We start from the raw sequence: 15,664 nt of genomic DNA, 5'->3' as shown, positions 1-15,664 counted from the left end.
AGAAAGGGGTTGCATATGTATAGTTTCCTTTATGTTTTGCATATTTCCTCTAATTTAGAATACTTTTATGTTTTTTTTGTTTGTAAAACTTTATTGTGTAACTTGTGAGGAGTATGATAATACACAATTCATATACTATGTAGTTTTTTTGCTTATATATAAATTTCAAAAACTTTAATATAGTACAATGATTCTATTAAAATGGGTATTACATTTATAATTTTAAGATTTTATAATTTATAATTTTATAAAATAAGTCTCTTACTCTGAAATAAAATTAATGCACTAGTATTGATATATAGTTTATATTATCATCTCATATTGTTCATTTCGTAAAAGTATCAAGCATAGTCGCTCACACTACATTATACTCTAAATGGCGTCAATTATAAAAAAGATATTGAAATATCAACAAATAGAAAAGACTACAAATTTGAAAAATATCAACAACCATCAAATAGCTTTTTTAATAAAGAATTACATAATCCTGATTTCTTATTGTGAAGAGATTATGTTGGAGCAAAGTCAATCATTATCAGATCCATATAAATATTTTTTTGAAAAAATATAAAAAAATTTTGTTGATTTTTGGAGAAAAAAAATATTTTAATAACTAAATTAATTTTGCAAGTTTAGTTAAAAGGGACCATCTTAGAACAAACCTAAATCTAGTTTCGCATACCACTTCCTATGTAGTTTTTTTTTTGTAGTTTTTTTTTTTGTAGTTTTTCTTGATAAATTATGGTGACAACTCCATTCTTTTTTCAAAAGATGTCTTTCTCAATGTGTTTGCCATGGAAGTAGGACTTAGTCATGTAAATAATTTTTTCAACACTTGCCCATCTGGATAATATCTCATTTAAATTGCACCATTGTGACAAACATTTCCATTTAATATCACATGATCTAATTTATTCATAATCTCTTCATTTTCTTCCTTAATAAAGCAAGTGCAAATTATTTTATTATGTTTAAAAGTAAATAAAATATAAAATTTACCTAAAGCTATGCTTATGATTTACATCTACCAATAATACAAAATGTAAAGAAAACTATTTAATGTAAATAAAAAATAAAAATCACCTTAATTTTATCTTGTCTCTTAGTTTTGTGTTGGAAAAAAAGCTAATAGCTTCATTAATGGATGCATTACTTCTAAATAAAAGGGTAAGTAACATATGATTATCATAAGGACTAGGAATTATATTTGAGATTCAATGGTGGCAATTTACCATCATTAAATACAAAAAAAAATCCTTTAGTCCATAATCTTTTTAGCCTTCTATGGGGCAACAAACAACAACTTTATTATATACCTTCTTATTAATTAGTTTGTACACCTCACTGAAGTTCCATGAGTAGGAAACGATCGGCCAAACAATTCCATTTTTTGACATGATTTTCAAAATGTGCAAAACTAATATTTGTCTAAAATAAATGGTTAAATTACTCTTTTAGTCCTTGTATTTATCTAGTGTCACACCGGTCCTCCAATTTTTCGTTGTCTCAATTTGGTCCTTGTTTTTGTAAAAATGATTCAATTTGGTCCTTGCCGTTAATTTTGACCAAACGATGTTAAAGTCAACACTACGTGTCAGTTTCTGGTTTTTTTGAATTTTTGAATTTTTTGAATTTTTTTATTTTTTACACGTGTCACTTCACAATTGTGCCACATGTCAAAATGATTCAATTTGGTCCCTATATTTGCTTTTAGTTTCAATTTAGTCCCAATTTTTGTAAAAATGAAGCAATATTGTCCCTCTTTAAATTGACACTCAATTTACTTTTTGTATAAATGTTATGATGATATTCTTACTAAAATTTACATTTTAATTTTATTATGGGACTAGATTGATACTAAAAACATATATAGGGACTAGATTGAATCATTTTGACACGTAGCACAACTGTGAAATGACACGTGTAAAAAAAAATTCAAAAATTCAAAAAAACCAGAAATTGACACTTGATGTTGACTTTAACACTATCTGGTCAAACTAACGGTAATGACTAAATTGAATCATTTTTTAGAAAATGACGACCAAACTAACATTACTTGACAAATAGAACGACCAAAAGAGTACTTGAACCAAAATAAATTGATGTGAAATAAGTGCTTAGAAAAGAAAAAGAAAATGCGGTTTTTTTCCCTTACCCTTGTTAAAGAATATTAATCCATGGCAAAGTTTTTCATGAATAAGGATAATGCAAGCATTTGAAAAATCGAACAAAATTAATAATGTATACAACATATTGGAGACAACCCATAGGACTAGCATGAGAATGAATTCCAATTATTACTACAGTAGTTTCAATGTATCAAAATATTTTACTAGGATTTGATTCATCTAGAGTGTGTAAATTGATATAAGCCATTTCAATCACTAATGAAAAATTTATGTATATGAATATGAATGCAATATCAACTATTAAGATTATTGATTTTACTCTCTAAGTTGAATGACTCATTTTAGAGGATCTAGATCCATTTTACTACAGGTAGAAAGCAAGAAAAATTTATGAAGATACCACAAATCTTGTCATAAGAACTTTACGTCTATGAAACTAGTCACTACTAGTACCTTGCTTTTAGCCTCTCAAAATCTTATGATTTTTAAAAATATGTGAAACCATGCAAGCATCAATTTTCACATGCACTACCCGATGGGGTCCAACATACTTACCTAGATAGGGTCTATGGTTGATCATGAAGGCCTGTGGCCTAAGGTAGACTTTCATTGCACTCTTGAGGTATGCTACCTTAAGGTCTGCCAAAATGGTAGAGGCTACACCATAATTTGTGGTAGTGGAGTTTGTGTTCGCGCAACTCCTTTATTGTAGCTCTACATTTTCTACAAAAGCTAAAGCAAGTGATATTACTATGAACTTTAATTTACATTATAATGTCTAGATATTATCTATTATCTATTTCAAAAGAACTTTGGCCACAATGTATAGAGAAAATAAAATATGGTGTGTGAATTTCAAATAAATGTTCTATCTTCTAATCTATTAGAGTGAAATAAAAATATGCATTGGAATAAATGTATAATTAATTTACTACTAAGTCATTGTCTTTTAATAACATTTGATTCATTTATTACTGCTTTTATATATAGATTTTTGTTGACGTCTTAGTTTCAAGTTTATTGTATGTAAGTAATCAATATAGACAACATCATTAAAATTTAGGTTCAAGTTGAATAAATGTACACTTAACTTTTAAGTTAGTTACTGAAATAGTCATATCAATTTGTTTAACGGTATATACAAGAGCAAAAAGAACATTAATATATTTTTGGGATATATTCATAAGTTTGCACGACCCCTACATTTCATTCATAAGTTTTGTTTTGTTTGTGAAATTTAGGTTTATTCATATTTATCTATGATCTTAAGTGTTGTGTTGTTTTTGTAGTTCAGGTTTTCCCACAGTCTTTAAGTTCTTCTTTGTTTTAGTAGAAATCTTTGTTTGTGTTGGTTCAGTCTGTGTACATTGTTTTTATCTTGTTTTTGGTTGGTTATATGCTCTTCTAATTGGGATTCTTATGTTTCTGTAGTTGCCAATTATGTCATTTGGTAGTAATATCAAATTTAACTGTTCATATTTAAGGTTGAAGGTTAATTTATTATAGTATTCACATTGAGTTTTTATTTTTCACTTTTTTGTAGTTTCTATATTTTGTTAGGTAAATTTTGTTCATTTATTAAAATCCATAAACATTAAAACTTACAATCATATTGGATATGAGGATGTGCAAAATCTTTCTACAACGAAAAAAATCTATGCCAGACAAGTATTTAGAGAGAAATGTCTTTAATCATGGAACAAAAAAGTTGAAGCTAGTCTAGTTTATGTTTCCTTTCGGTAAACCTTTGATGCTTTCACACTGCCATAGTGTAATCTAAAGTTTATCAGACTTTTTATTTCTAATCATTTATTGAGCTCTATTTTATGTTAAAATGCACAAACAACTTTTCAAAGGTAAAATTTCCTAAGATCACAACACGTTAATCATATTAGTTTTGACTCTCTCATTTTAGACACCAAATCATAATGTTAAGGACAAGTGTGAAGAAAACATTTCAACATAAAACCTTTTTTACATTATAATAATTGCAGTTTGTGGGTTCAACACATGAAATGCACAATGGTTGAGCAACAAATGATAAGTGATGTTGTGTCTTCCTCTAACTCGTCTAAAAGACAAAGATATGACGTTTTCTAAGATTTCGAGGTGAAGACACTCATAGGAACTTCTCTAGCCATCTTTATAAATCTTTAATGCAAAAGAAAGTTTTGTTAGATGATGCGGGTACCTCAGAAGAACTAGAAAAAGTGATAAAATATTATGATTTATTAGGAGTAGGAAGTAGAGTCATCGTTCCAACTACAAATAAACAAGTACTTAGCCAAATTGATGAAGTATATAAGGTTAAAGAATTAAGATCTCATCTCTGTAAGACCCGAGAAAATTAAATAATTAAATAAATAATTATTTAATATAAATTTCGGTAATGGAATCTTTATGAAATTTAATGTGGGGAGTTGTGATAGGGAACAATACTAGCTCAAGTGGTTGAGAGTACTTGGCTATTAGGAGAAGACTTGGGTTTGAGTCATGTGGATGTCATTTGTGTGTTAATTTGATTGTTTTATTATTTTAAATAGGCTTGACCCTAGTGCGTGATAATATAACCTTAGTTGTATAAGAATTATCTTGAAACATGATTTGGTTGGTTGGTTGTGCATTTGCTTGGCAAGTGTGTGATTGTGTGTTCAAACCTTAACTTATGCAAAAATAGGTTTCTTTTTGCAAAAACTCTTTTTGGTCATGAAGGGAAATGTTCAGAAACCCTTGCCGTCATAGGGAGGTGGAAGGGCTAAGAAGACCTCCTGTTAATGGCATTTGATGGCCATTGCCATTAATGCCTCATAATAATAATTTTCGTTTTTATTATTAATTAAATTAAATTATGGTGGAAGATGGGAGGAAAAGAGAGGCCTTGAGAGATTTAACTAGAGGAATGAATTTGGCATTGAGAAAAGAGAGTTTGGGCACCTAGTAGTGAGAGTATTGAGGGCTGGAATCAACTTTGGAGAGGAAACAAGGGCTAAGGAAAAAATGGGCTAAGAAATTTTAGGCGTTAATCTGTCGTGCTTTAATATGTTGTTAATTGATTGGATGTTGTATGTATTGTATGTGAATCGTTGGTCCTTGCCATTTTCTAGATTCTTTTCGTGTTTCTAGAAATTTTAAAAACCACCTTGCTGCCTTGAAGGTCTGCCAAGCAAGCCATGTGTATTGTTGTTAGTTTTTGGGTTTCTGCCAGAAACTGCCTGGCGCTATGAACTAGCCGCCAAGCGACACAACTAGAGTAACCCAGTTTCTTAGGTTTTTACATGAAGCGCCTAGCAGCGATGAATACCCACCAAGCGGCGCAAGCAAGATTGGCTCGTTTTTAGTGTTTTGTGGTTTTTGGGTTATTCAGATCGAGGGAAAAAGGTTCTTAGCAACTGGATACATTGCGAACTGTCAAGAATTATTGAATTGTGTTGTGGTTCGAGCAATAGGTTGAATCATTGTGAGTATGATCATAAGTGCATTTTAGGGTTTTGGGAAAATTGGGATTTTGATGTTCGGGGATTAATTGTAGTATGAATTGCACTAAAAAGTTGTTAGATATGATGTAGGTTGAGTATTTGTACAATTGTAGGCATGATTAGCTGTTGGGTTGTGAAACTGGACATGGGAATTGAGGGTTGTCATAGGTGCAAAGAAATTTTGGGTTTTACCTAGAATTCTATGCATCGCCTAGTGGACCTGGCTTGCCGCCAAGCACCAGCGGAGGGAAAAGTGGCACTACGTGTTGTGTTTGATGGAATTACATGGCTAAATGTCGAGGTTTGATGATGGAATTATAAGAGGGTTGTTGGAAGGGTGATTGTAGTTATTCAGTGAGTAAGACTTGGAGTTCATAAATTTAGGTTTAACTTGTGATTGGGTTTGAAGGTGGATATGGTTTCAAATGGGAATGGTATACGTGCATTATAAATGCATAGGCATAAGAGAAATATGGATCACGTTAAAGTGTAGGATTTTCGGGCGATACCTGGAAATCTAGAGATTTTTGGAGCGTGTGGCGCCTGGTGGCAAAAGGCTTATGCTAAGCGGTCTACAACCAAACTTCGGTTGGCAGCGCTTAGGCAGGGGACAACAGGTTGTTCTAATGGATTGGTGCGTGTTCTACAATGCTTTGGATGACACCTTAAGGATGAAGCTTACTAAGGCATTCCTTGAGTTGTGGCTTAAAATGGAGGGTAAACACCTAGTGATCCCGAGTTGTGTCCTAGTGATATTGGAAAACCGGTGTGAGTATGCGAGTTGTGGCTCATATGGATGGGCTCCACTTGATTAGGAAAATCACGGGTTGTGGCCAGTGGGGTTGTAAATCTTGTGTTGAGAATACAAATTATGGTTCATATTGGGAACTCAACCTAGCGTTACGGATGGTGGTCCGTAACAGGATAGTCCCGTAGTCTATCTACTAGTTTTGACTTGTAGAGGTGGAACCACGAGTTGTGGCTTGTGGTAGCAAGGATTATCTTAAGGTCACCATCTGAGGATGTAGAGCGTGGATGAACATGGTAGTGACCATGTTTTATGGAATCGGGGTATGGAGGATTCCCGACCGAGTGTGTGTGTGTGTGCACTTTATTTTGGTTATGTATGTATTTATGTTGTTAGCTCACCCTATTTGCTTGTGTTTGGCGATGATCGTGTAATTCGTTACATGGGAGTAGATGATGTTACAGGTGGAGCTGGTGAGGTATAGCATCAAAGAGGGGCAACATGAGAGTTTTGTTTTATTGATTATATCTACTATTTTTTGAACAGGATTTATAACCAATATTTGGATATGTAAACTTTGAGTTAAAGTACAAATTTTGGATTTTAGCGGTTTTAATAAAATTGAAATTTTCTCGCGTTTTGGGAAAGAGTTTTTATTCAATGTGATATTATTACTATTATTATTTCTATTTTACTTAAATTAGTAATATCTGGCCAGGATATTACAATCTCTCTCTGAAAAAATGGGTTTAAACCCAAAAGTGTTGGGTGAATAGGTCTTAATCTTTGTTTCAATACCTTTAATCTGAAATATTGAATTAAATGGTCACATTGTACATTGTATAACTAATTCAACTCCTCTTTGACCAATCTTCTTAACTTTTCTAACTTCCCATTGTGGAGTGATATTGGGTTTAGTGTTAAACATTGTAATATCCTTCACATTGTGAAGTTTACCCTATGAGCGTGATTGTATTCTTCTGCATGAGATATCATTATTGTTTATTGTAAATGAAAGTTCTTGATCTCAATGAGAGATTGAGAAAGATACTTGGAGAGGTTAAACCCATTGTAACCTAGAGAGGTTTATACTAGTAATACTTGAAGAGGATGATACTCGTGAAAGTTAAGGGATTTGATTAGTGGAACTTTTTAAGCAAGTTGCTTAAAAGACTAGACGTAGCCTCAATGTGGGAGGTAAACCAGTATAAATCCTTAAAATTTTGGTTCACTTATATTATGTCTGCGCAAAATAATTGTAAAATGTTTACATGCTCTATTCATCACCCTTTTCTAGAGCCACCTTGCACTAACAAACATCACCCTTGCTCTTTATATTTTGAAAAAACAAGTTTTATCCAATGACCAGAGCACTCACCGAGAGAGTCTGCATAATCAGTAGATGAAGAGCTCATATATTGGATCACAAAGAGGCTATTCAAGAATTTTATCCATTCCTCATGTTAAAATACCTACCTTTTAGTTCAAAAACACCTAAAATGACACCACTTATCTAATTGATATATCAAACTCACAAATACCATATTACAAACCAAAACTTCACATGAATTTCAACATTTATAATAGTCATATTATACCAATTAAATTATCAAAGCTACTCTACTCTAATTAATACAACAAATTACAGCCTCAATGCCTTAATTAAAAATTTAAGTATTATTATAATATATTAGCTTTCATTACCTTGTTAGTAAATTCCTAACACTATTAATGCTCCACATAACACAACTCTCACAAGTAACTTTAACTATGCAAAGAAAACACACATAAATGATCTGAACATACCCTTATGACCATAAAAAAATAGAGATTTAGTTTAGGGTATTGGGGGTCACATGAAAACCTTATAGAGGCCACATGCAAATAGAACATAACTGACTCAAGAAAAAAAAGGAGAAAATGACTGTAATCACACTTTTGAATTAACAAATGTGTTGCCCTCTACACTAGGAGTCTATAGGTGGGTGCAAATCTTCAAAGGGATGAAAGACGAGGTCGAAATTTTACAAAGATTGCAAAGAAAGATTTAGAGTAAATGTTTTAGACAAATGATGGTTTTATATAAGAAAACTCGATTAATAAAAAATTATATTGATAGCTTAACTTTTTAATACTACAAAAATAAAAGTTTCATCTACAAAATCATTTCTACTCTTAAACTATTTTCTACATCAATAAATTTGCTCAAGAGAAAAAAGAACATTTTTTATTTTTTAGATACTCTCATTATTTTTAAATATTTAACTAATAATATCACTTTTTATCTTTTATTTTTATCACATTATATTATCTATAATACATATATTCCTCTCCTATTATTCATTTACTTTTTTTTTGGTCTATATGTTATCTTATTACTGTTTCAATATTACAATAGTTTTATCTTTAAGAAGAAAAGGAGCATGCAATTTTTTTCACTTACCCTTGTTAAAGAATATTTATCCTTGACAAAGTTTTCCGTGAATCAAGGATAATTCATGCATTTGTCAACTATCAACAATAACATCAAAAGGACTTTTGCACATATCTCACAAAAGTTATAATGTATACAACATATTGGAGACAACTCGTATTAATATCATGATAATCAATTCCACTTATTACTACATCAATTTTAGTGTATCAAAATATTTTACTAGAATTTGATTCATCTACAATGAGTAAAATAAAATAAATCATCTCAATCACAGATGAGAAATGTATGCATATGTATGCCCTATCAATTATTAAGTTTACTAATTTTACTCTCTAAGTTGAATGATTAATTTTTTAGATCTAGATCCATTTTACTCTAACTAGAAAGCAAGAAATTTTTTTGAAGATAACATAATTCCTTTACAAACATGTATACTCTCCACTTGTACCAACTTGACCATTGTCTTATACATATGTTACTTTGCACGAGTATAAAGCTCCTTCGATTTTTATAAAGAATTACAATTACAGCCAAAATACATCAAGAAATTGTTATTGCCAAAAAACTAATAAATGTTGAGTTGGTGAGAAATAACAAGTGAATACTACGTTATTCATAAGATGTAGGAGGAAACAAGGTTATATAATTACACACTTGTATACTCTCCTCCTGTACCAAGTTGACAATTTTCTTATACATATGTTACTTTGCATGAATACAAAGCTCCTTTGATTTTTATAAATAATTACAATTACAACAAAAATACATCAAGACATTGTTATTGCCAAAAAAAAAATGAATGCCGAGTTGGTGAAAATAACAAGTGAATACTACATTATTCATAAGATGTAGGAGGAAACAAGGTATTTTGATGCTTGCATGGTTTCACAAATTTTTGAAAATCATAAGGTTTTGGGAGGCTAAAACCAAGGTACTAGTAGTGACTAGTTTCATAGACGTAAAGTTCTTGTGACAAGAATTGTGGTATCTTCAGAACTTTTGCTTTCTACTTGTAGAAAAATGGATCTAGATCCTCTAAAATGATCCATTCAACTTAGAGAGTAAAATCAATAATGTTAATAGTTGATACTGCATTCATATTCATATACATAAATTTCTCATTAGTGATTGAAATGGCTTATACCATTTTACTCACTTTAGATGAATTAGATCCTAGTAAAATATTTCGATACATTGAAACTAATGTAGTAATAAGTGGAATTCATTCTCATTCTAGTCCCATGGGTTATCTCCAATGTGTTGTATACATTATTATTTTTGTTAGATTTGTCAAATGCATGCATTATCCTTATTCATGAAAAAGTTTTTGGAAGATCGTTTCCTACTCATGGAACTTCAGTTAGGTGTAAAAACTAATTAATAAGAAGGTATATAACAAAAGTGTTGTTTGTTGCCCCATAGAAGGCTAAAAAGATTATGGACTAATGGATTTTTTTTTATATTTAATGATGATAAATTGCCACCCTTGAATCTCAAATATAATTCCTAGTCCTTATGATAATCATGTTACTTACCCTTTTATTTAGAAGTAATGCATCCATTAATGAAGCTATTATACTTTTTCCAATACAAAACTAAGAGACAAGATAAATTAAGGTGATTTTTATTTTTTATTTATATTAAATATTTTTCAAAATAATATAATTTTCCCTACCCACAATATATGAAATGGAGGTGCATATAGGGTAATCAAAGAAAAAAAAAACCATGACAGCTGTGGGATTTGAACCCACGCCCTTTCGGACTAGAGCCTAAATCTAGCGCCTTAGACCACTCGACCAAACTGTCCTTTGTTATTAATAATTGGGCTTGTAAATTTTATATTTTATTTAGTTTTAAACATAACAAAATAATTTGCACTTACTTTATTAAGGAAGAAAATAAAGAGACTATGAATAAATTAGATTACATGATATTAAATGGGACATGTTTTTCGCAATGGTGCAATTTAAGTGAGATATTATCCAAATTGGCAAGTTTTGAAAAAAATTATGTACATGACTGAGTCCTACTTGCATGGCATGACTTATAACTCCTCAAATTGAAGTTGTGTTTAGTCAAACATAACTCCCGTGTGTTGTCATCGTGTTCACGACAAGACACTAAGAAATACATCTTTTGAAAACAAGAATGGAGTTGTCACCATAATTTATCAAGAAAAACTACGAAAAAACTACATAAAAAGTGGAATCCGACAATAGATTTAGGTTTGTTCTAAGATGGTCCCTTTTAGTTGTTAAAATATTTTTTCTCCAAAAATCAAACACATTTTTTTATATTTTTTATTAAAAAAAATATTTATGTGGATCTGACAAGGATTGAATTTGCTCCAACTTAGTGTTGTTCACAATAAGAAATAGGAGTTATGTAGTTCTTTATTAAAAAACAACTATTTTTGAAATTTTAATATCTTTTTATAATTCGCCCTGTAATACCCCTTTCGTGTTGTCACATGTAAATTTTTTCCTCCTTTCTAACCAACGAAAATACTATGATACCATTCTATAAATAGGAACTTCATAAATACTTGTCCAAGTTCATTCAAATAAAACCTCACAAATACCAAAAACATCTATAAAGGTTCCTATTACAATTCTTTTAAACCACAAACATTCAAAGAAAAATTCAACATAAAAGAAACCATTTTTTTTTTCAAAAGCTTTCCAAAAATCCCAAAGTTCTCCTTAGCACATCTCCTCACACCTATGCATTTGCACCAACATCTATGACAACATTTGCTCCCGTATAACACTCACATTATATGATCATCGCACAAACACAACAATGTAATGCAACTCACCTCATGATCACAAATGTGTTACATAAATTTAACCAAGTCATATTACCACCAAGTAATATCAATCAAATCATATTAGCACCAAGTAATATTGATTTAGTATGTCATTTTCTTATATCTTACCACTATCACAACGGTCAAACGAAAGAACAACGTGTTATCGATCAAATGTCGCAAATTTAGCTCAATCCAATGGTTAACGATCCGAAAAACTCAATTTTACCAAAATTGAGCAGACCAGAAAAATAAACACTCGTCGAATACAAAAAACAACGTTTTGGCATATTAAAATGAACATGTTTCAATACAACCAATTCTCTAGAATACACAACAAAAATTTTGATCATCCCACCATCAAATTAATTGAGCATAAAATCATTCCCATATTCAAAAGTTCCAATTCTATGTGCTTATTCATTAAAATTGATACAACCTTCAGAGTTCAAATAATAAGGAGAAAAAAATACACTGCACTTGTAATCCTCTTAACATTGGACTCACTTACCTTATATTCACTTAATAAGCATTCTTCTATTAAATCAAAATTATACTCACCACTTAATATTAACAATTCAGCACGTAATTATTTAACCTAAACAACAAAACTATAAATTTTCCATAGAGAATAGCAACCCGAAACCACTTCTTATACCCTTATAACATCATTCCATTGATCATATAAAAAAACATCAATAATTAACATATAGTCACAATTTAGTACCTAAAATTATATTTCCATTGGATATTCCACTCATAATTATTAACTCCAAACCCAAACTGACCATTAATCCAAAAACTCAAAATTTAATCTTGCATTATAATTTCCTGTATTTATCATGAATAGAAAAATTGCAAAATCCATATAACCAACGTCACAACCATTGAGCGTCCCTTGAGAATCGTTATCCAATAATACAACTCATCATTCACTAAAATTCCATTTCACAATCCCATTATCATTATTTTTCCCAAAACCCAACTGTGCAAAACCACGTCACAAAATTTCCTTCCATTACACCCAACAATAGTCCACAAAAAAAGTGTTCATCACCACCACTTTAGAATATCAACATTTCGATCAGCCAATAAGAACAACAATAGAAAACATACATTGCATCCACAGTAACATCTCGGTCGGATATACTAATTTAAATAATTAAAATAGGAAATAAGTATAAAATCGCATTTATGGTAACTCATTTTCCCAAAATGCGGGAAAGTTTAAAACATTTATTATACCGCAATAAACCAAAATTAACAAACTATAATTGTTGATTACAAATTCCAAGTCTGGTAAGATAAAGGTTTACAAAATGTTTAAAATCCATAAAACAAGAAAACATCATAAAGGCTTTTCCCCAAGCTAGCCCCTCTTTGAATCTATGCTTCACTAGCAACACCTGCAACATCATCTACTCCCGTCTAACACATTACACGATCATCACCAAACACAAGCAGACAAGATGAGCTTAACAGAATAAAAGTACACTACACAATATAATAAATAATCATTCACTATTCCAAATACATCTAATACTCCCAAGTCTCACAACATAATACACCATTCCCTCAGAACCAACTAGTTTCCTTTCCTACGCCCTAACACCTCTTGGAAGAGAATTTCTCCCATTGCGAACCAACGCGTCGTGGAAAAACAAGCAACAACCCTTACCTGTTCACCAAAACCCTAGTAAAAGTATTACTTTCCTTAGGACTTACAAGCAACCGCCCTTGCCTGTCACCAAAACCCAGCAAGAGCATAACCTTTCCCTGTTCACACAAAACCTGGTAAGAGTGTTGCTTTTCCTAAGACTCACAAGCCACAATCCTTAATCCTCAACTTCAAAAACTTCCCCCGGACGCATCTTGATTCTACACCCTTTGATGATTACATTGATCGATCTTTGCTACCACGAGTGTCTACTCGTCCCTCTGACTACAAACCACCACCTAATAGTCCACACGCGGGAATAAATTTACCACGACCACGATCCACGACACGAAGTGGAGTTCCCCAATACGAACCACAATTTGTATTTGTCCCATGACTACCAACTCGTCAGCTAACACTAAGGAGGGCAATCTTCCGAAACCCATCCGTACAAGCCACAATCTCGCACACTCCATTGGACTTCCAAAACCACCAGGCTACAACCTCGAGTGGCCACATGTTACCCCAATAGAAGTTGCACTCGTAACTAGGCCCCCAACAAAGCATCGCATCAAGACCTCCATTTAAATTTGTGTAGAATCCTCCTCACAATCCAACTCTCCACCCAAAACTGCTTGGCACATCACTCGGGCATTATGTTTCTCCCAAAGCTTACTTGCACCCACTATCGCCTAGCGGCTTACCCTGTGCCGCCAGGTGCCACACCAATAGTGTCAATGCTATTGGTTCTTGGCACTTCAGAATAGGTTCTAATGAACCTACTCACCTTACACGCAATCTAGAACACCAACAACATGTTGATACATATACCAAAACTCCATGCACATTCTACAAGTCATAAGAATCAAGCACATATACTTTTACACAAGGATTCATGCATTTATATCCTGCCAATACTTGGTTTAATACGAACCATTCATGTTGTAACTGAACCCAATATGCACCCAACTGATAACGCAGTCGTCAAACGATCAAATTAATACTACTTATCTATAACAACTTTAGTATTGTTAAGAAAGTAGTCAACAAAATAGAAAGGGTAAAGTAACCCAAAGTCGTCTCCCAACGAACACAGAATTGAGTTTTAACAAATCAATTCTTATAAAACTATACAAAAGAGTTAGTCAAATAAAATAATAAAAATATGAGAGATAAAGATAAAAAGATAAAATAAGATGAAAATAATAGAAAAGAAAAATAGGTTGATTCCACTACTTTTTCAAAATAGGATTCATCACTGGTTTCTTAAAGATTATTGTTATTAATTTCTTGTTGAAAACTTCACATTAATCAATGTAACTTCTCAATTAATTTGTTGGCGTCCTTACTTTCAACAAAAGTAACTTCTCAATCAAAAGCAAGAACTTTGTAGATTAATCTTAGTAAATTTAACCAAAGTAACTTCTCAATTAAATATTACTAATCCTAATCATGTCCATTCTTTTACCTCTTATATCTAATCTAAGTTTTCACCTTTAATAAAAGTAACTTCTCAATTAAAATTTAAAAACCCTTGTACTCATACGATTGTTATGTTATGTAGATTTAACACCATGCTAACTTGCTACAATGTAAAATTCATTACTTTTACTAAATTAAGAACCAAAAGACATAGATGAAAATAAATCTCAACAAGAATCAAAAGAACAAACAAATTAATTGATCTAACCTCAGAATCCAATTAAGAAATTACAATGGAATCAACCCAAGAAGTTTAGCATTCCATGGAATGCAAAAGTAAAATAAAAATAGAAGAAGAATGGAGAGAAAAAGAGAGAAAGGAAACGAAATTAGGCCCCCCTAAGGGTTCCTAAACTCCGAAGTCCCGAGCTTTTTTTCTCTGCTTCCCCCTTGGTCTCTTTATGTAGGACTTGGACTAGGCTTTTCTGTTGCTAAAATCTCTCAAATATATTTTAAAATAAAGATAAAGATAAATATTCAAAGATATATGGAGAGATATAGACTATTTTACAAATATAGTTGGTTGATGATATTAATATCTAATATAATTAAATAAATTAATTGCTTAAAGATATATGATAAATTATCACCAACTAATATTTGTATTAGTTTTCTAAATCAGCCATTTTGAGATCTGATAGTCCAAATTTGTAGAGACATCCAAAAATATCAACATTTGTAGTTAAACCCCTCTTGTTTGATGAACTTTGACCAGAATTTGCCCAAAGTTGACTGTTTGACCATATTTAACTCTTTGACTGTCCATTGAGAAGCTGACATGTGGCATTCCTCTCTTTCTCTCTTCTCCCTTAGGGTTTCTACCGCAGAATGAATTATGATCGTTATTGTTCATGCTTGGAGGCACTGGAGGAACGATGCAAAAACGCTGGTGCAGGTGCGTGAAGCTTGGTTCACGTTTTCCA

The 15,664-nt window shown here is 31.7% G+C and overlaps 2 non-coding genes across 2 annotated transcripts; one reads left to right on the top strand and one right to left on the bottom strand.

Moving 5' to 3' along the window:
- The first annotated feature begins 2,676 nt into the window (after window positions 1-2,676).
- Window positions 2,677-2,833, top strand: LOC114189271 (U1 spliceosomal RNA). Its single transcript, XR_003605588.1, has one exon. It is a non-coding gene; the product is annotated as a U1 spliceosomal RNA (small nuclear RNA).
- A 7,686-nt stretch (window positions 2,834-10,519) lies between these two features.
- TRNAL-UAG (transfer RNA leucine (anticodon UAG)) lies at window positions 10,520-10,599 on the bottom strand. Its single transcript has one exon. It is a non-coding gene; the product is annotated as a tRNA-Leu (tRNA).
- Window positions 10,600-15,664: the final 5,065 nt, after the last annotated feature.

This window comes from Vigna unguiculata, chromosome 6 (genome assembly GCF_037176805.1).
Source record: "Vigna unguiculata cultivar grain cowpea cultivar isolate G323 ecotype 2 chromosome 6, ASM3717680v1, whole genome shotgun sequence".
NCBI lineage: Eukaryota > Viridiplantae > Streptophyta > Magnoliopsida > Fabales > Fabaceae > Vigna > Vigna unguiculata.
The sequence above is the reverse complement of the archived record's forward strand: the minus strand, read 5'-3'. Positions and strand labels throughout refer to the sequence as shown.